The following is a 27,302-nucleotide window of genomic DNA, read 5'->3' on the forward strand; positions in this document are numbered from 1 at the left end:
CTTTTTGTTGTTGTTGTTCTTTGTATATTTAAATCTTCATGTTTGACTATTTTACTGAAGTTCATAATAAAAAAGTAGGAAAAAAAAACACTCAAGTTGGAATAAAAGGTCTGTATGTACTTTTCTTACTGAGGTGTAGTCCCTTTACCTTGTCCATGTCATGAACCATATATGTGAGCACCATTTTCTAAATTACCCAATCAGTACAATGTTAGTGACTCTGCTACAAGCGGGCTCCACATTCTTGCTGCAGTACATACAAAACATATTCAATATATGTCTTTAGGGAAGGGGGAAGCATTAGTCATTAAAAAATCAATAAGATAATAAATTGTGGTTTGTTTCTCTATCTGTGCTTAATGTCCAGTTTTCAGATAAATGTCTGCTTGCTCATTATTTTCTCAGGTTTTCTGGGCTCCTACTCCCTCAGCAAACATATAACCTTGCCATGAATGCTTATGCTTGCTTTCTCAGTTAGGCATTGCACAGCATAAGCTATGAGAGCAGAGAATGAGGGAGAGGAAAAGGACAGATGATTCAGAGGGTTAAGTGCAGTATGGCAAGCATGCAGCAAAACTTAAGTGACAAGTGGCAGTTTAAGAGTCACAGCCTATGCCAATCCTAGACAGCATTAAAGTACCATTTATAACACCCTCACATCACATTATTTCACCCAACTTGCAAAAGCTTAAGTATCATTCCTTAGGAGAAATCACCACTCTATCACATTATCAACTGGAAATGAAAAGTTTTGACCCACTTATTATTTAAAGACATTATATAGCTACTGTTTTAGATTGTTGAAGGGTTTTCTATTTTGGGTACTTTAGCTCAGTTGATACCAAAAATTAATGACAAGAACCCAAGGCTTGATCCAAACTAATATACAAAAGCAAATTATTTTAAAGCAAGTCAAGGTTGGTGAATCTATGTTTTTCCCTCCTCTTTTCTTTGATTTCCCTTATTTTGATCATGCTAGTTAGTCAACTTCCTACTTTCTTAAAAGGAAAAAACAGACAGGGAATATGAAAGAGACCTCACATATATACTGTCCTTCATCTAGCTCCCTACTGGCCCTTTTTGAAACAATGAAATCAATTGCTTTATTAACCCTATCTCACCATTGGTGTTTTATAGCAATAGACTAGCTTATTTTTCTTATTTTATGATTTTAAATGTTTTATTACACATATACACATATGTGTATATATAGATGGATGCATATCTATCATCTATCTATTATCTATCTATCTACATATGTATAAAGGGTATCTTAAGAGTCTCAGTACATTTAAAAAATAACTATTAAATATAATCATTATCTTTAATAGCTATTAAAGACTGAAATTGCACTAAGTCTTTTGGTACTTTATGTTTTAATACCTGAAGTGGAATATTTTTTTTGAAAAGCACTCTCTAGATATGACTGAAAAAGACAATATGTTTTCATACTGGTGGAAGACAATCTGACATTGAGTCCATACAATGTAGAAATATACCTACATAGTGAGCAGGGAGCAGAAGTAATGGGAAAGGTCAGCTAGCTAGATAAAAATGCGGCCCTGTCCTTGTTCAAATGAGGATGAGAGAGTGAGAGATGACCTACCCCTGCCCCTTCTCAATGTACTGCAACAGAAAGATGCCTGGCTCCTGAGTCAGAGAACTTACACCCAAATCCTACCTTTCATAGTAGCTACTTATGTGACCCTGAGTGATTCAGTTGGGCTTCAGTTTCCTCGTTTGGAAGATAAGGGTGGGGATGCTGGACTAGATCGTCTTTAAGTTCATTTTCAGCTCCAGATCTATGGGTCAGAAAGTAATACATTAGCTAGGCTGAAGTGGGAGATGTGCTTATGATGGTGGGAGGTAGTAAGAGATGAGGTAGAATGGGATGGGATGGAGTGGAAATGAAGGACAGGAAGAGTTAATTTGGTCTCCTGGATCTGTTAGGTATGTCGAAGCAAAGTTATGCTGGAAATATGCAGCCACTGCACTGAGTGGCTTTTATACACCCTCCTAGTGCTCAGATAAATATGTCTGGCTTAGCTTTTGTTAATTGCTATTTAGAGTAATGGTGATTAAAGCAAATACAGGAGCACGACTAAGAATGCTTTAAAATAATGGCCTAATCATTACTAATTCATTTGATATTTATTGTAGTATTAATTCTAATGAATCCACTTGATATTAATGTGGATGTTATAAGTACTCATATTGAATTTTCACTGTGCTTCAGTATTAATTAAATGAATGGTTATTATTACCTGTGTAATGGGGCCTGGATGGGATATTATTTTAGGTGTTTATAAAAATCGATAGTAATACTATAATAGTAAAAAGCATGTGGTTATTCTTCCATGTTGATTATTAATGTTGTCTAATTAATGTGATAGTTTATAAAGGTGAGATTGCAGTGCAAAATTTGTTTGAGTAGAGGCACACACTTCGTTAGAAGATACTGAAGTGCTTTCTGATTCCTCATAGAAAGATGAAATTATACATATTAAGCATATTTTAATGTTAAGTGTATTAATGGCATTTTAATTCTTTGAAGTAAGTAATCCATTTGTGATAAATAGAGCAAGTTTCAACTAACTGGAATATTTATTTAATTGGAACTGGTTTCCTGACTTTGCTGGATAACAGTCTTCTGAGTACATGTAAAAACACACAAAGTATTATTTTGTGCAAAGCTATGTACTACAGATTATTACTTCTATAGATCTTCAGAAAACACCACGATATTTCTCACCTGGATACACTCCTTTGAATTTCTTTATCATGCACCCAGGAACCTCATCAACAGAGGCCTCATAATCCAGCAAGCTTGCATCAGCCTTGGCACCTGATGTGCCATTAGTACCTTCCAGTCTGGGACCACTCTGATTGGGGGATGGAATGAAGAGCTCCTGTCAAATCTTCCATTTAAAGAGGGCATTCAGGCCAGCTCTCTCTTCATTTCCTACCAAGCTACATTCCTTTTGACTTCTGGGTTCTTTCTCCCCCTCATTTCTCCTGACTTTGCAGTTCCCGTGTGTGTGTGTAGTTTTTCCCCATTAGATTCTAAGCTCTTTGATGGCAGGGACTATTTTTCTTTTCTTTTCTTTTCTTTTTGCAGGGCAATGAGGGCTAAGTGACTTGCCCAGGGTCACACAGCTAGTAAGTTTCAAGTGTCTGAGGCCAGATTTGAACTCAGGTCCTCCTGAATCCAGGGCCAGTGCTTTATCCACTGTGCCATCTAGCTGCCCCCAGGGACTATTTTTCTTTATCATATTTATATCCATAGCACTTGATGCAATGGCAGGCACATGGTACTTCATAAATGTTTATTGACTGACAAATAGAATATTCAGGACAGGCTACATGAAGAAGAAGGAATTTGAGCATGAACCCAAGGAAAATAACAGGAGATTAAGAGAAATTGGGACATTAAAAATCAGATAGTCTAACCAATCATTTTTATAAATGAAGAAACTGAGACCCAGATAGGTTATATATTATTTGTCCAAGGTCATTTAGGTAGCAAGTGGCTAAGCTGGGATGGAAGCTCTGTTTTTCTGACTCCAAGTCCAGGACTTTTTTCAATATACTTCATTCATTCTCTCTGGATTTGTGTTAAGGTATGAGAAGGGCAAGGGTATTGCAGACCTGAGGACCAGCATATGCAAAAGCCATAGAAATAAATATAAGCATGGCTTGTACTTGAACTAGGAGCAAGGTTACTGCTTAATTGTGCAATAGTGGGCCCAGGTTGAGGAGAAATCAGAAATAGCATTGGGTAAATAAGGCAGGCCCAAATTGTGAGATGATTGGAATATCATGATTGTGAGTATGGGACTAGATCCAATAGGAAGTCCTTGCATATAGATTTAAAGTGCCATGATAAAAGTGGCATTTTAGAAGATAAATCTGGCCTTAATAAAAAGGAGAATGGAATTAGAGATGGTGACAACTAAAGGAAAGGACATAAGTTAGGAAGCAATGGCAGTTGTGTTAACATGAGGTGATAAGACCTGGATGGCAGCACTGGGAGTGGGGATTCTCTGTCATTTCTTTGGCATGTGATAAACAGTGTGGTGTGGGATTTCTTGGAGTTTTTCCTAGGAATACAAATAGAAGAATTCATAAGTGGCTCAGAGTGGCACTAACATTGTGACTCCCCATAATGAAAGGGCCTGTTATTCAGTACAATGAAGAGTCAATAATTTAATTTAAGGCATTTGACAGACATTTATTAAGGGCCTTCTGTATTTCAGGTCAAGTTATATAAACATAAAGAATAAAGTGAGGCAACCTCTGTGCTAAGAGATTGGCTACATCCAATACTTGGTCTTACCCTCAGTGGGCAAAGAAGAAATAGTTGTTTACATTTTCAGTGACTATTTTCATGACAGCTACCTGAGAAGTCTATATATTCAGGAAAAATAATCACCTTTTTTAGAAGCATGGCTAAATTTTTTCATGGCACCACATCTATACTTATAAATAAATATGTTTAAAATATATGTATGTATATGAATACCTGCAATGATATATGCATACATGATAGTATGATAGTACAGATATAATAGCATATGATAATATAATAGTATATCTACTTATATTTTATATAGCAAATAGTATATATTATGTTACTCTATTTCTTATGTTATATATTAAATATAAAAATATATCATCATATGCTTAAATATAGTATATTTTATACTATTTAATATATACTATATAAAATATAAGTAGATATAATATATACTAGTATGATAGTGCATATATGTATAGATATAAATATCAACACACAATGATATATATGTGCATATGAACATACATATACATATATACATACATATATATATTCTTTTACTTTGTGATTACATCACTTGGCTTTTGTAGTTCCTATGTTCAATATATTTTCTTATGGATTTCAATAAGCAAGTTTGCTCTAATCTATAATACAATGCACACAGTAGGCATTTTACAAATGATTATCTAATTTATATTGTTTCTCATAATATATGGAAACAAAAGGTTAACAAGGAAGAGATAATTTAGGGAATTAGATCTTCTTAATTTCTTTATAATGGAAAGCACATCATGGATTAATAAAATTTTCCAAAGGGCCAAATTCACTTATGTTTGTTTTCAGAGATGGAAGTGAGTTTTAGAGGACTTAGGGAAAGAAGCTGAAGATCTTAGAATTAGCTGCCATCTTGATTTAGGTGAAATCACACAAAACACTGAGGGTGAAAAATGTTCATTCTTTTAATTGAATTTCTCAAATTGAACTTTTCATTTAATGTTAATAGGACAGTAGTTCAAAGTTATAATGAATAGTCAATTCCTTTAGAATTATAATGTATTTGGCTGGTATTCATTTGGATGTAATAGATATGCTTATAGAAATTCCAATGTAATTTAGTAGTAATTAATTTTAACTTAACATTAAGTATTCTCCTAGTAGATTCTGTTATAAATACCAATTGATTATTTAAGATATATGATATATGCTAAGGATCTAACTTCTAGTAATGGACACATACTAACTCCTTGCCAAACACCAGTAAGTAGATTTTAATGACTATTGAAACAGCATCAATAATGATTGAGTCTAATTTAAATTTAATATGATTATTTTATATTATAGCATGAATTGGTAGCTTTAGTGTATTTTTAAAAATTATACTACATGTATCAAAGTATAATATTGTTAAATCTTAATAATTGTATCAGATAACCACTTGTTATGTTTTATTCACAACAACAAGAATGCATCTTAATTCAGGATCTAAGTAGAAATATTTTCTTAAAATTTATGAACTTAGAACTTATCTAGAACAAAATCTAGACTTAACACAGTGTTAATATTTCTATAAAATCCCTTACTTAAAGCCTATTAGTGACATTGGCTTATAGGGCACATCTATGCCCACAGTCACCATCTTGGATAACTTTTACCAATCTCGAAAGTTTTTCCTATTGCTTAAAAGAAAACCTCTGCCTAATATCCAAGGACCAGCCAAAATAGGTAAAGATAAGCTAAGAAAAATCAACAGGCTGACTTCTAAATGAAGAATCATTTCACCATTGTCATCCAAAAAGTTGATAAAAATATATCATTTCCCTTAGTCCTACATAACCTCCACCACTTCTACAATAACAATAAATAGGATCAAGAAAATGTGGCAGTGTATCCTAAAAAATCACAAATGTTTTATATTATCTAAAAAATTTAATTGGTCACTACTTAAGATGTGAAATCCATCCAACAAGCCATTGGTTGCTGACACACTCCCAGAGGAATTAAACCACAACCATATTGACTTTCTCATTGTAGATGAAAATGAGAGACATAAACTGCAACTAATAGGAAGAATGGCTCACTGGTTCTCCTTGGAAGGCTAAGGTGACTGGTGTTTCAGCTTGCCTTATGGACCTAAGGAAAAGAAAATATATATATATATATATATATATATATATATATATATATATATATATATATATATATATATATATATGATTCATGGATTTCTTGTTCATCTTACCTATCATTTCTTAGAGAAGAGGATCATCATGAAAATAGATGCCAATTATATCCTAACATCTGTTGCTGATTGAAATAGTAGAGAAATTCTAAAGAGAATTTGATAAGGTCCTATGGACTGTTAAAATATAGTTTAATGATTGGCATCTTTAACATAGAGGTGAGCAAAAATACGTTGGGAAATGTAGCTCAGGATTAAGTAATGAAAGATACTAAAATTGTGTTGATTATACAAAAGCCCTATAAAAATATTTTCTTCTAAAAGAAAGTAAGAAGGTATTAGGAAAACGCTAAACAAAATAACAAGAAAAGATACCTTTATAAAAATAAGCCTTTTTTTCTAGGAGATAACTTGTTACTGATATGAAAGTCTTTTCCTGACTAGCTACCTTTGTATAATGTATAGTTAGATCATTAAATGATTATAGTAAAAGTAAAAATAATGTAAAGATGAAAAGGGAATACTGCATGTCATTATAACAGCTCCAAACTAACTTATTTAAACCTACTTTTAAGTTTGAAAAATGAGAAACAGATAAAAGTGAGGATATCGACTCTGATTATTGGTATCTTTTTTACAGATGTTTAACTGTTGTCTAAGAACTACCATAGTGAGGAGGCCAAAAAAGCCAAGAAATTACCTCAGCCAGCAAACACTTAAATTCATTGCCAAGTGGAAAGATATTGCAGTCAAGGGAAACATATGTTAAGAATGCAAGTTTATTTGCAAAATGTTACAGGGAAACATGACAAAAGCTTATCAGCAGTTTTCCCTCATATAATAGTAAAAGACAGTGAAGTGGAAAATAAGATTGCAAAAAGCTTGGCACAACATTCAAATAAACCAATTTATTCCAATAACATTTATAAGTAAAACTAAAATGAGGACAACAAATAGATGTGAGATGGAATGACTACGCCAGCATACCTAGAACACTTTGTCTTCCTCATAACTGACAAAAGAGTCACTACATTTGGACTACTTAAGAATTCAATGAGATACTGAAAATGCCACTGAAGAAAATGAAATCTGGATGAGTAGGTGGGCAATTTACATACAGAGGAAATCCATGACTGAGATTATATAATCCTACAGGAATTAAAAAATTGAAGATTCTAATATAGAAGAGGAAAAAGAGACTCAAAAAGTGGAAAAGAAGAAAATATAGCTTTATAAATTCTAAGATAATATAAATGAGTTAAAATTTTAATATCATACCCTAATATTCACTAAAGGTAAGGTCTTCAAATTTATATTGCTTATCATAACCCCTTTTTAAATTAGCTGATTAATCATCATTCATAACTCTTTAGTTGCCTCCTCAATGAAGTAGTCATTCTGATCTAGAGTCAAGTATAACATAGGTGAGATGTTACCTTGAACACTGAGTTAAACTATACTGAGCAAGAGATCTAGATTCTTAGAAAAGTTGAGTGGAAAGAACACCAGATGTGGGGTCAAAAGACCTATTTCCATTATTTCCTAGCCATCTGTAGCCTTTGCTAACTCATAACTTCCCTGAGCCTTAATTTCCTTATTTGTTAAATGGTGATAAAATATAATCATGCATATATACATGATGTGTTTTGATTATTATCATGAGAAGCCCCCACCACCAAACCTGTATGAACTATCAATATTATTTACAGATACCCATCATTGGCATACTATATATTGGCAGCATTCCATCTCCAAATGTATAGGGAGAAAAAGGATAGTTCTTTTTGTTGGTGGTAATTAGGAATAGAGACATAATAGGTGGCAAATTGAGTGACTAATAAGGTTAAAGTACATTTTTTAAAGATATTAAACTTATTTTTGTCTTTTACCTCCTTTTGTGTTCCTATATTTTGTGATGTTGCCCAATTAAGAATTCCCCTGGACCCTTAACATTCTGTTGGGTCATTTTGACTCAGAAGTATTAAATACAATTTTTAAAATAGATCCAATTTCTTATATTAATGCAAACAACATGAGAAATCTAGAACTGCAATTTCTAATGAGGTCCTCTTCTCATAGACCCTTCCAGATAACTTATGATACAATTTATTAGCCCTATTTGATAGGTAGAGGAAAACACAACCCATAGAAGTTTAATAATTGGCACAAGTCTCATAATAAAGGCAGAATTAAAACCAAGAAAATGAAATAATTCAAGGATACATTTCCCCATCATGTGGAGGAAGATGAACAAAGTGACTTTTCTAAAGTGAGAAAACAGTTCAGCCTTTACATATTATCTGGGTGCAACTATGCTGCTGGACTTATTCTGGTTTTGCTATGTACAAAAATGGAAACTCATACTTTTGCTGATTAAATGGTTTATTTCTTTTCTTGTTTAATTCTCTAATCTTAAATTTATCTCTATCTGTAGGCTCCCTTTCTCCTGCCTGCAAACACTTATCTCCCCATCCTTAAAAAACCCTCACAATCTGACTACTCTTGCTAAATATTGTCTGCAATTTTTCCTCCTTTGGATAAACTTGTGAAAGCCTTATAAAACAGGTGCCTCTAGGTTCTCTCCTCTCACTCTCTTCTATAAACTCAGCATTTTGTCATTTGATCTTATCTTTCATTTGAAATTGATCTCCCTAAAGTTACCAGTGATCCCTTGCCAAATATGATAGACTTTTCTCAATACGCAGCCTTTCTGAGTTCACTGTAACTTTGACACTGTCAATCTTCCTCTAAGATACTCTCTTCTCTTTACATTGTCATAAGTCTCCTCGCCCAGGTTCTCCTCTTACTTAGCTGACTATTCCTCAGTCACCTTTCCTGGATTTTCATCCAAGTTACACTACTAATGATGGGTATTCTCCAAGGTTAGGTTCTAGGCCATCTTCTCTTTTCACTCTTTACTATGTATTTTGGTGATCTTATTAGCTCCAATGGAATTCACCGTCATTTCTACATAATTGATTCCCAGATCTATATATCTAGTAATCTCCCTTTTGAGTTATAGTTCCATATCACCAACTCTTAAATGCCCTATAAGCATCTCAAATTTATCACATTCAAAACAGACCTTATCTTTCTCCCCCAAATTCTCTCCTCTTCCAAACTTCCTTAAGGACACCATCTTCACAGGTACCTAACCTTGCAACCTTGGTGTCATTCTTAAATTCTCACTCAACAAGCCTTTAATTAAATAAATAAACAAACAAACGAATGAATAACTAAATAAATAAATAACTATTTTATGTATGTCTCCTTTTCACCATCCAGGCAGCCACCATCATTGTATAGTTGTTGACATTTCATCTGAATTGTTACAGTAGTCTTCTTTTTAAATAGTTAACTATTTAAATATATAGTTGTTTTATTTTAAAATTTTAACAAGAAAAGTTTTGTTTTATTAATTCAGTATTTTTGCTTTCAGTTTTGTTAATTTTTCCCTCTATATTGTATTTTTTTTACATCTTTAATCATCTTTTTTTAAAGTCCATGCATTTATTTATCAAAACCATTACAAACTTGGCCATATGCCAACACACATATACACAAATACAAACACAGAAACACATACATATGAGCTCCAGAAGAGGCTTGTCAAGTAACATGGGGAAGGGGATGGAATGATCAAACTAGGCCTGGGATGGGGGGGAAAAAGAGCTAGGGAAGGGGAATCAAGGCTCCCCCTACTTTCTAGTCATTAAGGGTTAGGGGTGAAAAAGAATGCCAGGAAAAAGATGGGCAATAAATAACCCTCAGGTGAAGGCATGAAGGAATGATAGCTCTGGCATGTCAAAAACACAGAACTTGGCCAATGTCAACTGGTGACACCTTGTGTAACTTGATATAAGAACACCTGGCCTCATCCCTACACCCCAGAGCCAGAAGGAGGTGCCGGTCAGGACTGAGTCCAGGCTGGAAGGTCAGGGGACCAGGACCCTCTCAGTCCATAGGCACTTTGATGGGCAGAGGATGTTAGTCAGGGAGGAGGCATTGGGGCAAGGAAATGGAAATAGATGAAAATCATCACAAAAAATATGGAATGCTTCACAAATTTGCATGTCATCCTTGTGTAAGGGCCACACTAATCTCTGTATCATTCCAATTTTAGTATATGTGTTGCTAAAGCAAGCACTTTTAATCATATTTTACTTTTTACATGTCAAGACAATCTTTAGCATTTATTTTTACATGATCTTAAGTTCCAAATTTTTCTCTTTCTCCTTCTCCTGCCCTCTTCCTAAAATGGTAAATAATTTGATATGGGTTATACATGTGCTATCATGTAAAACACATTTCCATATTAGTCACAATTGTGAAAGAATTAACAGATCAAAAGGAAAAAACACAAGAAGAATAAAATAAGTGAAAAAAGTATGCTTTGATCTGTATTCAGAATCAATCAGTTATTTAGCCAGATGTGGATAGCATTTTCCTTCATGAGTTCCTTGTACTTGTCTTGGATAATTGTGTTGCTGAGAAGAGCTGAGCCATTCACAGTTTATCCTCACACAATATTGCTGATACTGTGTTCAATGTTTTCATGGTTCTGCTCATTTCACTTTGCATCAGTTCCTACAAGTCTTTACAGGTTTTTCTGAAATATTCTTGCTCATCATTTTTATTGCACAAGAGTATTCCATTACATTCATATACCACAGTTTATTCAGCCATTCCCCACTTAATGGTTATTCCCTAGTTTCTAATATTTTGCCACCATGAAAAGGGCTGCTAAAAGTATTTTTGCAAATGTAGGTCCTTTTCCCTTTTTTCTGCACTCTTTGGTATACAGACCTAGTGGTGGTATTGCTTGATCAAAGGGTATGCCAATTTTGGTTGCCCTTTGGACATTGTTCTAAATTGCTCTCCAGAATGGTTGGATCAGTTTACAACTCCACCAACAGTGCATTCATGTCTCAATTTTCCCACATCCTCTCTAACACTTATCATTTTTTTGGTCATATTAGCCAACCTAATAGATGTGATGTGGTACCTCAGAGTTGTTTTAATTTGCATTTCTCTATTCAAAAGTGATTTAGAGGCCTTCTTCACATGCCTACGGATAGTTGTGATTTCTTCATCTGAAAGCTGTCTGTTCATATCCTTTGATCATTTTTCAATTTGGGAATGGCTTGAATTTTTTTTTACAGGGCAATCATGGTTAAGTGACTTGCCCAGGGTCACACACCTAGTAAGTGTCAAGTGTCTGAGGCCTTATTTGAACTCAAGTCTTCCTAAATCCAGGGCTAGTGCTCTATCCACTGCACCACTGCTAGCTGCCTCATGGCTTGAATTATTATAAATTTGACTCATTTTTATATATATTTGAGAAACTGAAGTCTTTATCAGACACTTGATGTAATGTTTCCCAACTTTCTGTTTTGCTTATAAACTTGGTTGCATTCATTTTGTTTGTGCAAAAGCTTTTTAATTTTATATAATCAAAATTTTACATTTTACAGTTTGTATTTCTCTCTAATTTGATCATGAACCTATAACTCACTTAATTTCTCCTTTAAGAATTTGGATACCATATCACTTGGTGCATATATATTTAGTATTGATGTTACTTCATTGTCTATGGTATCATAGCAAGATGTGGTTTCCTTCCTTATCTCTTTTAATTAGGCCTGTTTTTGCTTTTGCTTTGTCTGGGATCAGGACTGCTATCTCTGCTTTTTTTCACTTCAGCTGAAGCATGATAGAAGTTCCTTACCTTTACTCTGTGTGTCTCTTTGCTTTAATTGTGTTTCTTGTAAAGAACATATTATAGGATTCTGGGGTTTGATCCACTCAGCTATCTGCTTCCATTTTATGATAAAGTTCATCCCATTCACATTCAAAGCTATGATTACTAATAATTTATCTCTGTACTATTTTTTCTCCTGTTTGTCCTTTCTTCTTTCACCCTTTCTCTCCTCAACAATGATTTCTATATTCAAATTATTGTGTGTATTATTCCCTCTTTGAGCCAATACTGATGGAGTAAGGTTCAAGCAATGGCCATTGCACAGCCTCCAATTTTTCACTCCCCTCTAAGGGGTTCTCACACCTCTTCATGTGAAATAACTTACCCCATTCTACCTCTCCTTTAGGGATGCAAACAGTTCAGCTCCACTGAATCCCTTATATTTTATTTTCCCCTTTCCCCCTTTTTTAGGCTTTTCTTGGGTATTGATATTGGAGATCAATTTTTTTTTATTCAATTCTGTTCTCCTTATGATAGCTTGAAATCCTTCTATTTCATTGAATAATCATTTTCCCCCTTGAATGGTATGCTTAATTTGGCCAGGTAGGTGATTTTTGGTTGTAGTCCTATCTCCTTTTCCTTCCAGACTGTTATGTTCCATGATCTCCATTTCTTTAATGTTGCAGCTGCTAAGTCCTGTGTAATCCTGATTATGACTCCCTGATATTAGAATTATTTCTTTCTGGCCAGTTAAAATATTTTTCTTTGACTTAATAGTTCATTAATTGGCTATAATGTTCTTTCTGGAGGTTTTTTTTTTTTTTGAGAATCTCTTTCCTGAGGTGATCAGTGGATTCCTTCAATACCTATTTTTACATCTGGTTCCAGAATATTATGGCACTTTTCCTTGATAATTTCTTGGAAGATGCTGTCTAGGTCCTCCTTTTGATTATGGCTTTCAAGTAGTCCACTGATTCTGATATTATCTCCCCTGGATCTACTTTCTAGGTCAGTTGTTTTTCCAATGAAGTATTGTAAAAAAAATTAACTAGCTAACTTTAATCTGAAAAATATATATATATAATGGTACTTATAAAAATATAAGTATATGAAAAATTATAACTTTAGAAAAATTATAATTGGGCCGTAAGTCCTGTCACAGTCACCATTCAAATGTGGAAATATGTTACTGATTAGGGGGGACTAATTTGACTGGGGGGTCCTAATCTTATTGGAGTACTAATCTGGGGACTTTTGACTGGCTGGCTATCTGACTGCTATTAATTTAATATGGGCCATTTATAAAGTTCCCCCCACTTGCTCTACTCCGAAATTGATAAGCAAATGGTTGAGAAGCCTCTTAACTAAATAATCAAAGCAAAGTTTATTTATGAGATACAATTTAATCATAAAAATACAGGGAAATAAAATGTACAACTTGAATGATTTCTGGCGCATCTCCTCCTGTCACGCCTGGAACTTTTTAGCGTTCTCCTGTGCCTCTGTACCAACCAACCTTCTTCTAGTGTCCCCCTCACTGAAAAGCCCCCTGCTTCACTCTTTAACTTCTCTTTCACTACTGTAGCCTCAGTCTCCTTTGTGAACCTCCTTTCTGTCTTCTCCAACCTCCTTATGTTCTTAGTTCTCCGGTGTCCTCCAGCCTCCTTGCTCTTAGCTTTTTCTTTGTCTCCCCCCTCCTTATGTAGCCTCAATCTCCTTAGACTCCTTGTAGCAGCCTCCCTTCTGTCCGTCCTCTCCAACCTCTTTCTCTGTCTGTCCGCTACATTAGTCCTCCTCGCTTGCTGTCTTCTTAATCTTCCAGCCTCACCTTCACTGTCTTCTCCCCTTTATATATGTTCCTTCTCTCCCCTCAAACCTCAGGCTCCCTGTACCCCTGTACATGCCAAGCTAATCTGCCAGCCACACTAGGGCTGTGCCCAGTGGGGCTCGAGGGGCCTGTGCCCCCTGCTGCATGCCTGGGACCTCCCCACAGGCTATGCTAGGGCCTGGCAGGACAAGCCTGGGATTTCCGGGGTAGATCCCCCCCCCACCCCAGGCAGAGAGAGCTGGGCCTTTTCCCCCCAGCTGTATTACCTGGCATCTCATAAAACCCATGGGACTTTTGGGCTCAGCTGAAGTGGAGTGGGAGGGGTACCAGCCCCTCTTACACAGAAAAAAATCCCTGAGGGCCTAAGGCTTTTTAATCTCAGCCCAAAGGCAGGGTCCCCAAATCAAAATAAATTCCCACAGTATCTTACATTTTCTTCCATTTTTTCATTCCTTTGAATTTGTCTTATGCATTCTTGATGTTTCATAGAGTCATTAGCTTCCATTTGCCCAATAGTAACTTTTAAGGAGTTGTTTTGTTCAGTGGATTTTTGTATTTTTTTTTCCATTTGGCCAATTATACTTTTTCCCCAGATTTAAATGGTTTTACAAGTAGGCTTTAGGAGAATCAAGCAATGCTGCCGGCATTAGATGCAATCCTGGGCCACAAGTCAGCACACTCCTTGGCAACAGGTCCCATGATGGCTGAACCTTTCATATCACCTTTATTGTTTACTATGATCCCTGCATTGTTTTCAAAGTATAGGAACACACCATCTTTTTCTCTGATATGACTTCTGTTGCCTTATTACCACTGCTGGATGGACCTTATTCTGGAGCTCTGGTTTCCCCTTTTTGACTATGGCTATTACCATGTCACACACACCAGCTGCAGGAAGCCTGTTCAATCTTCCCTTGATTCCCTTCACAGAGATGATGTACAGGTTCTTGGCACCTGTATTATCAGGACAATTGATGGCAGCTCCCCGCTGGGAGACTGTGAAATTCTGAAATTGTCTCCAGAAGACCCACCACATCCTCACTTAAACATCTTGGCTTCTAGAAATTATGAAAGAGGGAGCTATACTTTTTAGTTAGTTTTCTTTTTTCCAAGCTGTTGACTCTTTTTTCATAATTCTTTTGCATCACTCTCATTTCTTTTCCCAATTTTTCTTCTATTTTTATTATATGATTTTAAGATTCCTTTTTTGAGCAGTTCCATGAGTTCTTTCTGGTCTTGAGACCAGTTACCTTTTTCCTTTGGGGTTTTGCCCATAGGTGTTTTGACATTATTCTCCTTTTCTGAGTTTATGTCTTGATCTTCCCTGTCATCATAATAACTTACTATGGTCTAATTCTTTTTGTTGTTGTTTTGCTCATGTTTTTTGGCCTTTTCCCTTTCTTTTAAATTTGAGCTCTGCTTCCGAGATGGAAGGAGCAGTGTCTCAGGCTTCTTGTGCCAGGGCCTACAGGCCCTCGCTATTTATCTGGTGTTGCACTGATGTTGCCTTGAGATCCATGGGGAGCCCCCTGTCTGATGCTGTGTTGAGGGGTGGTGTGGCATATGGTTGGTGCTTCTGGAGGCCATAGGGTCTGGCAGCTTACTTGGTGCTGAGTTGGAGTCCTAATGCTAGTGTCTGGCAAGTGCTGAGGTTAGTGAGGTGTTTCGTGTTCCTGAGTTTCCTTGAAGCACATGGAGGTCTGGCCACTAGAGGTTCTTTGTTTGCCCTGGTCCATGCTGAAATACTTGGTGGTGATGGTTGCTGCCTGTTTGCTTAGGCACCTAGAGGGTTGTTGGCTATCTGTTTTCCCAGGGCTGGTTCTGCTGCTCCAGGAATCATTTTGGGGCTCTATTTTATGGTTGTTTGGAGGTAAATATGGGAGGCACAGCAATTTACTGCTTACTATACCATCTTGGCTCCTGTAAATGTTCTGAAATAGTCTTTTAATTGGTCTCACTATCTCATCTTCCCTTACATCAGTGCATTCTCCATTCAGTTACCAAATAATTTCCTTAAAGTTCAGGTCTGATAATGTTATAGCTCTACTCAATAAACTCCAGTGGCTCCCTATTAATCTAGAGTAACAAGTAAAATTCCATGTTTGGTATTTAAAACCTTTTATAACTTGTCCTCTTCTTATCTTTCCAGTCCTCTTATGTTATATTCTCCTCCATAGACTCTACAACTTATATACCGAGGCTACTTGTAGGTCCTTAAACATGACTTCCATCTCCTGACTCCATGCATTTGCACTGACTGTGCACCATACCTGGAATATTCTTCCTCCTCACCTCTATTACTTTCACCAGCTTCCTTTAAGAATCAGTTTAACTCTTACCTTCAGGGTACCTTTTCTAGTCCACCCCTTCTCCCCACTGAAAATACTTTAAATTTATGCTGCATTTATCTTGTATATACATAGTAATTTGAATATTGTCTCAGTCATTAGGATGTGGGATTCTCAAGAACAGGGAAATTATTGCCTTTCTATCCTTGATGTTTAACACAGTACATGGCTTGTTGACTGACTGGCTTAGAGAACAACTCATCCTTATTTCTAAGAAAAAGAAAGTGCCAAAAAAACATAAATATCCATTTAATCCCAATATTTATGGGTATTTAAAATGATCACTTACTAGGATATCTGATTTAATATTAATCTTCTTTAAGTTTTAGATCAGATATTTATTTCCTGAGTATTCTGAGTTTTTGATCTATAAAAGCTATGGATATTGCTATTAATAAGTGCCACATATTTTGATAGGATTACATGAGAGAGACCAGTGTGACTTGACTAAATATACAACAAGGCAGTGCTCTTTACAAGCTAATAATAGTAACTAGTCCAGAGGAATACTGGACACCTTTTCATGACATTTCCTTTGCCATTAAGACACAGGTCTCTAGTTTGGAGGACCTACTTACCCAAAGAAATCTGAAAGAATTCTCATGATCTCAGACTTCTACTGGATTGCAAGCAACTCACATCACTGGAGAAAAATACAAAAAGTATAGGGGACTCAATAGGCTATAAAGCAAATGACTTATTTCTATGAGTGAGGCAATGCAAAACAACATTTTACAATGTACAAAAGAACACTGGATTTGTTCAGAGACAATCACAACGTTATTTTTTGCAGGGCAACAAGGGTTAAATGACTTTCCCAGGGTCACACAGCTTGTAAGTGTCAAGTGTCTGAGGCTGGATTTGAACTCAGGTCCTCCCGAATCCAGGGCCTGTGCTTTATCACTGTGCCACCTAGCTGTCCTGACAATCACAACATTTCTAAGCCTCATTTTCTTCATGTGTGAAATGAGGAGTTTGGGCTAGATGGCCTCAATGTTCCATTATAGTTCTGTGTCAATGAGATTATGATCTGATGAATTGAACAACTGGGGATATTTTCATGGAGGTTGTTTCACCTGAGATCCTAATCAGAAGAGATGAAGAGATCTGACATTTCAGAAATACGTGGCGGGGGGGTGGGGGGAGCAGCTAGGTGACACAGTGGATAATGCACCAGCCCTGGAGTCAGGAGGACCTGAGTTCAAATTTTGTCTCAGACACTTAACACTTACTAGCTTTGTGACCCTGGGCAAGTCACTTAACCCCAATTGCCTCACCAAAATAAAAACAAAAAGAAATATGTGGCAGATCATCAAGTGTTGGGAGATGAAAATTGAGTTCAGGGAACAGCTACTAATGGTGTTTTCTAAACTGGAGTATCTGTATGTGTATACTCCAAATAGATATTAGAAAGCAATGGTAAGGAGCCTTTTACATAGTAATTGACACATGTTTTGATTAATCAACATGTAGGTGGCTCAGTGTAAAGACCACTGAGGTTGGAATCAGGAAGACTCATCTCCATGAGTTCAAATCTTTCCTCAGACACTTATTAGTTTATGTGACCCTGGACAAGTCACTTAATCCTGTTTGCCTCAGTTCCTCACCCTGTAAAATGAGCTGGAGAAGACAAACCATTCTGGTATGTCTGCCAAGAAAACCCCAAATGGGGTCACAAAGAGTCAGACAGGACTGAAAATGACTGAACAACAACAAAATAGTAAAGACTTGTTTAAATGGTGCACATACACATCAATGTATGTGTGCTATACATGTATCTATAAAGGTGTGCCTACACACAGTCATGAAAATTAATATTAACCCTTAGATATTGGGCAGATGTAGCTTTTACCTTTTTGGGATTTTTTTATGGTATGGCAAGCCCTGGGGGATCACATTTCAATTTGCATAGTTTCACCAGCAATTTCTGAAGAAGTCCACAATATGTTTAGTTATACAATACATAGCTTCCCAAGTAAAGTCAATCTGTCCTGGGATTAGTGGAATTTCATAATTCCCCAAATTATTCAATAGTTTTCCAAATACCCCAATTGTTCATATGTAGTAAATAGAAAATGATCTCTGAAGGAAGACATTGGAGAGGTAGGAGGGGATGATGAAAAGCCTCCTGAAGAGGGTAAGGTTTGAGCTGAGTTTTGAAAGAAAACAAAGTAGAGATGAAGCAGGAAAGTATTCCAGGCATTGGAGACAACTGGTACAAAGGCACTAAGGCTGGAGGTGGAGTGCTATGTGTGAGGAAGGCAATATATTGGAATCTGAAAGTATTCTGAAAGTAGTAAATGGGAACATCTGTATGCAGGTCTAAAGCTGGAACAGACACAAATGATGACTTTGTTCATAACGACCATTCCTGTATAAGGTGTGCATTGCATTGTCCATGTACATACCCACATGGGTCTCTCTACTTGTGTCTCATAGATATTTCTAGTCTATCCCACCCATCTTTCTCCAAAGGTCACATAGCATGTCTTTCTCTTTTCTATCCTCTCTTACCAGGAGGCATAGGAAGAAATGAGCACCAAAGGTTGACCACTCTGCTTTCTTCAGAGAGAAGGTACCAGTCTAGAATTATATCATAGTGTTTAAAATCTAAATGTGGATTCTAACCTGCCCTCCCCAGTTTTTTTGGGGGGGAAAGCTGGCTAAAATCACAGATAAATTCAGCAAGAGTTTAGCCTTTAAAGATTTATTAAAGAGTAAAGACAACACATGGGATCCCATAATGCCAGAACAGTTTATCTACTTCCCTCTCCTTATCTCTGTCCGTTTTTTCTCTGTCTCCCACCAAGCCAAAGTCCCGAATGAAAAGAGGGACCCTCCTTTCCTAGCAACCCATGTGGAATTCCTCACCATACGCCAAAGTACTGGATAGAAGAGGGCGGGGGGGGGGGGGGGGGGGGGGGCGGGGAGGGTCTCCTGTTCTCTGTCTCTGCCGCCACAAAGCCAGTTCCAGACCAAAAGAGGGAGATCCAGCAAGCCAGCCTCACCTTCCTATTTCCTGTCTCCCTCCCCAAAAGGGGAGGTCCTTCAAGCTGATTGGTTGAGAGTGGTGTCTTGCTGATGTCAGTAATACACCACCTCTGAGAACAACACCCCACTGAGGGCCAGCCAGGTGTGGTCTCGATTTTGATAGTCTTCAGTTGGGGCCCCTTGACGTCTGCCAAATCCCATTATTTTATCACAATACCTACTCCACATGCCCCCCCACCCCCCATATTGTTAGTCTAGGGAAAAATATGTTTAATCTGCACCTGATCTTTGGCTTTTAATGGGGAATGACCCAAATACATACATATATATACATATATATATATATACATACATATATATATATACACACACACACACACACACACACACACATATATATATATATATATATATACACACACACATAATTTTTCCCTAGACTAGCTCTCTCTCTCTCTATATATATATACACATATATAAAATATAACTATATATATATATACACACACATATAAAATATAACTATATATAACTATATATATATATATATATATACACACATACACACACACATACATACATATATGCATACAATCTCCAAGGCATGACTCCTTTTCTAATAAATGCCAGTTACACAAAAACTGCTAAAGTGAATAGCAAACCAACCTATTTATCTGAATTGATACATAACAGAAATCAGACAAGATATACAGATGAGAATATACAAGACAGTATACAGACTAAATGAGCTCTCCCACTGGGAGTGAGTTATCTCTGGTATCAAATATCACCCAAGAGAAGAATACCCAAACTCTCTATTGTAGGAAGCTGGGGAAAAGAACATGATTGTGTTGTTAGATCCCTAAATGCTGGCTTCTTCCTACAATCTTTCTCTCCTGTCTAGGCCCTCTCCCTGAAGATAAACCTGTATTGAGTGTTTTTTCTAGAAGTTGGAAGCCAGATGACTGAGATCTCTCCTCTTTCAACCTACCAACAGGTTTAGAACAGTAAATAATGAATCTCCATCAATAAGGAGAGTCTTAGGGATTTGAGTCCCTATTTATACCTGATTCTTGGCAGTCTCCATCTAGAGATAAAGCAGAGCAGAATCCTTCTGTGTATGCTACAGTAGGAAACAAACTGGGGAAAAATCACCCCAATGAAGTAGAAAATCCTGACTTGCCAAGAGTTTTTTGGTACAATAGCATATCTGGCTTGTGGGATTTAGTAATAAATAGAAATAAATGTAGAATAAAAAAGCATCAGGTCCCAGCAAGAGCTGCCAGCTGTGAGTTGAAGGGTAAACAGCACTGGGCCAACTATAGCAGGAAGTGACTATCACTGAGTGTAGAGCAAGGAGGGGGGTTCAGCACAGACTTCCTTATGGAACCAGATAGTGCCTCCTGAAGGTAGAACTTCATGGACTCCCAGGGACACAGAGACCCCTGCTATGTGGAATGAAGCATAAGGGGTTGGTAGTAATATGTGAAAAGTGAATGGAGAAATTTTCCTTTTAAAAATTTCTTACTAATGCATTGTTGGTGGAGTTTTGAATTGATCCAACCATTCTGGAGAGCAATTTGAAACTATGCCCAAAGGGCTATGGGGCTATGCATACCCTTTGACCCAGCAATACCACTACATAGATCTGTATCCCAAAGAGATCAAAAAAATGGAAAATGACCCATGTGTATAAAAATATTTCTAGCAAGTCTATTGGTGGTGGCAAAGAATTAGAAATTGAAGAGATGCCCTGTATGCTCAAGCCTCTTTAAAAACATGGCTAAATTTCTATAGAGGCACCTTGGTGGCATAGTGGATAGAGCACCAGCCCTGAAATTGGGAGGACCTGAGTTCAAAGTTTACTTCAGACACTTAGTAGCTATGTGAGCCTGGACAAGTCATTTAACCCCAACTCCAGTTGTCCTGATATCTAGCATGCCACTGGAACCCTTATGGCTCTGGAGGAGAGAGTGAGGTTGGTGACCTTGTACAGTCCTGTCTCACTTAAATCCAATTTACCGCAAATCATAACATCCCCCCAATGTCACAGTCCTCTTTGACAATGAAGGACAAAACAACAATAAATTTCTACAGGGGACCTTAAATGCATAATGTATAAACATATATGCAGTTTGGGACATGTGTATACCAACCCCTAATTCTTCCTCTTTTTCTAAGCTAGAACTGCCTTCTTTAGCCAACCTGTACCCAGAATGACAGGTTGAGGTAACCCCCCCTAAGGTGTGGCCATGCTTCAACAGCTCACTCTTAGGATAACCCTAAGGTGTGGGGGAAATCTTTCCAAAATTTTGCTATTAGGGTGTTATCAATGAATCAGTTATGAAAAGTAAAAATTATTATCCCTAAAACTCGTGGTGATGAACAGATAGATGGTCAAGGGGCTAGAAAAGTTGGAAAACCAAAGGTATCAGCTAAGACTAATCCCTTAGGGTCTTGTTTCCTGTTCTTTTTAGGCCTCTGTTTCTGACATATCTTTTGAAGATTATTTAACATTGCAACAGTTTTCTCAGGGTGTGGCTAAGACCTTCCATCATATGTATTTTTTTTTGTGGGGCAATGAGGGTTTAGTTACTTACCCAGGGTCATACAGATAGTAAATGTCAAGTGTCTGAGGCTGGATTTGAACTCAGGTCTTCCTGAATCTAGGGCCAGTGTTTTATCCACTGCACCACCTAGCTTCCCCCTCTCCTATGTAATTTTTTTTTTTTGGTGAGGCAATTGGGGTTAAGTGATTTGCCCAGGGTCACACAGCTAGGAGGTGTCAAAGATCTGAGGCCAGATTTGAACTCAGATCTTCCTGACTCCAGGGCTGGTGCTCTATCCACTGCACCACCTAGCTGCCACATCTCCTATGTATTTTTAAGAGACTAGAAAACCACCTACCTCAGGTGGAGAAGATACAAATCTGTTTGGAGGTAAGAGATTGGAATAATTGATCACTAATTCACCAATGCAATTATCTCCACAGTTATGAGAAAAAATTACTCAGAATGACAGAATCTAAACTTCTTACTTTCTTCCCATCCAGCAAGAGGATGGGAAAAGGGCTCATAGCTATTAGAAATTTTAGCAAGTTGTTTCTTGCCAACTCCCTAGCTCCAGATTATGAGGATCCTGGATTTCTGGAAATTAAAGATCTCATCTCAGTAAGTGATAAATAATGCATTCTCTGGAAATTCTGAGAACAGAGCCATACCAAATAATTTATTTCTTTATTATCACATTAAAATTCACAACACAATTCTTTAATTACCATCTCAATCTAAATCTCCAAGAAGTTTGCACTAATTGCATTGTTGATATGCAATGATGGGGAAAAAAGATGTTGGTTGTTTTCCTTGTAGCAAATGACTGCCTCCAATGTGCATTGACTCTTGTTAAAAACGTTGGTCTACCTTAGGATCCCCAAAAAGTTACCCATCTATCAGATAATGTTACCTAAGCACAGACATGTGTGGAGGCAAACATGCACCCTCAAAGTAATGTCCCCAAGGCAGAAAGAAACAGGAAATCCCACCCCACCCCCAGACTTTCAGGACTAAAGTGTGAAATGGACATTTGTGTTGAAGAATTCACCAGAAGGTATGTGAAACAAACACCACCCAGCTGCAGCTGCTTTGTTTTGCTTTTGAAGAAAGACTTTGCCGATGTATCACAAACACAGTTTCAAAGAGAAAAAGGAGAAAAAATGGAGGAGGAAAATGATCATATTTCGTTGGGTGGTTGGTGGGGATGAAGAGGTTAGTGTCTAAGAATACCATACATTATAATTTTGAAAATAAGGAAGAAATAACTTGATATCATCTGGGTCACTGTAGTTTATTACTCTTCATCTGATTTTCTCCTAATAGAAGCCTGCTGCTCTGATAGGTGGACAGGCTATCCCCACTGCCTTAAAAATAGAAAGTCACTTAAAAATATTTGTTTTCAAGTCAATGAAATGAAAGGTTCATATGGTCAGGGAAGATAACCATCCTCTTCAAAATACATGGTTAAATTTCTCCAAGGGACCTTAGATACAAAAATCCACATGTAGCATGAGATATGTGGGTACCAACACTGACTAGTCAAGATAATTCCCCTAAGGGGTGGCCATGCTTCTGCACCTCACTCTCAGGGTCCTATTGTAACCCTGGTATAAGAAGAAGAGATATGTTTGTTAATCACAACTGTAGCTCCTGAAACTCTGATGGTGTGCTTCTCATTTAAACAAATCAGTCAAGATGACACCATTAACTCCTGGTCATGAAACATTTATTAAACAAGAAGACAAAAGCAGGAATAATTATAGTTAACCTATAAACCTGCTTTATACTTTCCATCCAGTGTACACAGCAGCCATAATGGGCACAAACTTAGAGAAACCTAGCATGAAGAGGGAAACTCCTGTGCCCAGGGCAACTCACAACTTTGGGTATCAGGGCTTGATGTTGGTGTCTTTAGGGAACAGTCTATACCATGTGTAGACTTTCAGGGGTTCTGAAGCTCTCTGATTCACCATTTCTTAGCATTAACCTTCTTTGTCCTAAAAACACTCATATATATCAATTAGCAATTGGGAAAAATGCATTGCAGCCATTTTTTCCTTATCATTTCTTAGTTTTGTCTATGAGTCAAGTCAAGTCAATGAAAAGGTGCTTTCTCTTAGAGATTTGTCCTCAAGTTTCTTTTTTATGTTTCCAACATAAATGTCCTTTTTTTCTGCCCCCTTTCAATAAATAAAATGTCCACATAAAAATGAGGCAGTGCCTTCCGTACATTTTATAGGCAAATGGAAATATGCAGACACACAGACATAGACATACATACACATATATTCATGCTTTCTTAGCCTTTATATTTCATTTGTTGTTCCTATACTCTGTATATTTCTTATAGACCATGGAAAATAAGGGCTGTTACAGGCTATATATCTAAAATTTAGACTTTAATTTATAAGTGTCATTAGAACAATGGACATTTTGTAGGATTGAGGAATGAGACTGATTTCAGGTTCTATTCCAGGTTCCATTTACAGGGTTGGCATCCTCTTGATTCAGACCTGTTGCAGAAAACACTCAGATTTGATTTCAGGAATGAGGATTAAATGCTCTGGGCAGTGATGAACCTCCAAGGCTGTGAGTTGGGATGTATCAGAGGGTCCAGCTACTGAAATGACTCTCTGGGTTGGAGAGAAAAATCAATCAATGCATATTAATTATCTACTGTGAGCTAGGCACTACAATAGGCACTGGATACAATAATACAAAAATGAAACGCTTTAGCCCTCAAAGAGTTTACATTTTATCCAAAGAAGTATCACTGTACTTATCACCCCACTAGGCTTAATTGCCTTCTGATATAAAAAAGACCCAGTTATCAAAAAAAAGAGGGGGGGGGAAGAAAGATAGAAAAGGAATACATGGTATACACACCTCACAGGATTAGTTTGAATCATAGGTGGGATAATATATGTAACTGAATTCTGTAAACAGAAAATCATACGAATATAATGTTTCACTACTTATAGGTATTAAAGGATAAATGAAGATGTGTTGATGATCATGTCTGGGATTCCAATTCCATTTTAATAAGTATCATCTAGTTTAAAATATTATTAAAATTATTTTCTTTGATCTTCACCTTGATCCCTATTTTGAATGTATCTATCAGAAGAGCTCTCATCCAGAGAATGATCTGGGTTGGAGGTAGGAAGGAGAGAATGCTCTGTGGAAGTGGGTATTGTCCTCTTCAAAGGATAAGTACAGCAGGAGGTATTCAGTATCTATTCAATTTCATTGACCCTAAGCAAATGTTTCCAGGCTGTCAATGTTTCACTGTAATGCCATTCACATAGGGGCAGTTGTATGGGTAACCCTTCCAGGATTGTCAAGTTCCAAGGCAACAGCTTCTAGCAATTAAGAGAGAGGTCTGAGCTATAGAGGACTTAGCTTATTATTTTATCTGATGCCTTCTCTCTATTCATGCAAGTAGCAGGAGTTCATTCAACCAATTTGATGCAATAGTTCTTCTAATTGTACTTTTTTCTGGAAAAAAAGCATCCAGCAGGTGAGGAAGAAAGAAAATGAACCTGAATTGAACTATGGGACTAGTCTTTAAAGACAAATTACACTCAGAAATGTAGAATCTGGACAAGTGAGTTGGTTCATAGGGAGAGAGAGGAAGAAGAACATATGATTCAAAGATTAGCATTGCATTTGGGAATAATGGCTTTGCTGTGTGATGGCCACAACCTGACCAGATGATTTTAAACTTTTCAGAGTTTTAGCTTCCTTGTCTATAAAGTGAAGATGATAAGAATCATTAAGATCGAGTATAGGGGCAACTGGGTGGCACAGTGAATAGGGTGCCAGCCCTAGATTCAGGAGCACCTGAGTTCAGATCTGGCCTCAGACTCTTGACACTTAGTAGACTTGTTAGCTGCATGACCCTGGGCAAGTCACTTAACCCTCATTGCCCTGCAAAACAAATATACAAATGAATGAATGAATGAATGAATTAATTAATTAATTAATAGGAGGGAGTATAGCATAGTGGAGAGAGGGTGTGCCTTGTAGTCAGGGAGGCATGTGTTCAAGACCAATACTCTGAGGAATAGCCTAACTAATTACAGAGAGATTCATAATCAGTAGACTGGCCAGTAGAGGAATTCTTTGGCTGTGAAAACCCATGACACAAGAGAAAGCACAAATGTGCATTGGTCCTATAAGATCCCCTTCTAATTCTGCAGTGAAATTGACAACTGAGCTTTTCATACTCTAACTGTGAGATTCTTGTCCAATGAATCATGAATAGATATACTATCTAAAGGAAATGAATTATACTGTTCTGGATATTCTCCCTTCAAACAAAACCAGATTAAAGCAAAAGTTGCAATTATATGGAAGGATGGCTCACAGAGTCTGTTTGGAAAGACAAATAAAGGAGTTAGCAAAGTTGTTTTGGATCATGTGTCTCAAGTCAAGAAAGATCATTTCATGTGTAATGATTGAAATGATGCCACCTGCTGGCAAAGCTCCACCATGAGGAGAAGGTTTCTGAGGGTAAGATGTGGCTTTTCTTTGGCATCAGGAAGTGGCGTTTGCTTGTGGAAGGAAGAGGGAGCAAGGCTGGCACTCTTGGTCTCTTGCCAGGACTCTCATGGAGAGCTGAGCAGGAGAACTGTAGCTCCCTGAGATAGCTAGATGAATCTAGGTGTTTTTCTCTCTCTTCACCAAATTCTTATTCTCCTTAATAAATGCTTAAAAGTCTAACTCTTGCTAAAGCTTATAATTTATTGGCGACCACTTATTAGATATTTTAGACAGACTAGCTAGAATTTTAGCCCTTTACACATGGGACATTTGATCAACATATATCGAATGAGTACATGAATCAAAAACATTTATAAAGAATATATCACACATAAAACACTATACTAAGAAGTAGGGATACAAATAGGAAAGTAAGTCAGTCCCTGTTTTGAAGGAACTCACATCCTAATAGGGGAGATGAAACAGAGAAGGTTTCAGCTGCAAGTCAGATAGAAAAGTCCCATGGTCCTTAGGGTACAGCAGCAAAGGAGATGGTAATGGATTTTTAAATGCCATTTATACTGTTAAAAAATCACATTGTTTTCTGACATTGAACTATTTGTCAAAAATGCCAAGGGCTTTGGTAGCAAGAGTTTTCTTTGCTGGTTTTTAGTAGCAATGATTGCAGTACCTGCATAAGCAGGTGCCAGGTTAGATCCCTGTAGGTTTTTGCTCCCTAAAATAATTGCTATGGGCCCTGGGTTGGAAGCAATGTTACTTCCAAGGCTTTTGTGTTAGAGGTCCTGGGCTGTTTTCATCAGGGACTGAGAAGAGATGATGGTCATGGTGGTGGTGTTGGTTGTTTGACTTGCCTGGCACATTGGCACATGCCCCCTCCTATCTCTCATAAAGTGTGTTGAT

The 27,302-nt window shown here is 37.1% G+C and overlaps 1 non-coding gene and 1 pseudogene across 1 annotated transcript; both read right to left on the bottom strand.

Annotated features, from left to right (window-relative positions):
• Positions 1-10,519: 10,519 nt before the first annotated feature.
• On the bottom strand, positions 10,520-10,623 carry LOC122737645. The gene has a single exon (XR_006354458.1). It is a non-coding gene; the product is annotated as a U6 spliceosomal RNA (small nuclear RNA).
• Positions 10,624-14,632: 4,009 nt separating this feature from the next.
• Positions 14,633-15,055, bottom strand: LOC122755503 (annotated as a pseudogene).
• Positions 15,056-27,302: the final 12,247 nt, after the last annotated feature.

Source organism: Dromiciops gliroides, chromosome 1 (assembly GCF_019393635.1).
Source record: "Dromiciops gliroides isolate mDroGli1 chromosome 1, mDroGli1.pri, whole genome shotgun sequence".
NCBI lineage: Eukaryota > Metazoa > Chordata > Mammalia > Microbiotheria > Microbiotheriidae > Dromiciops > Dromiciops gliroides.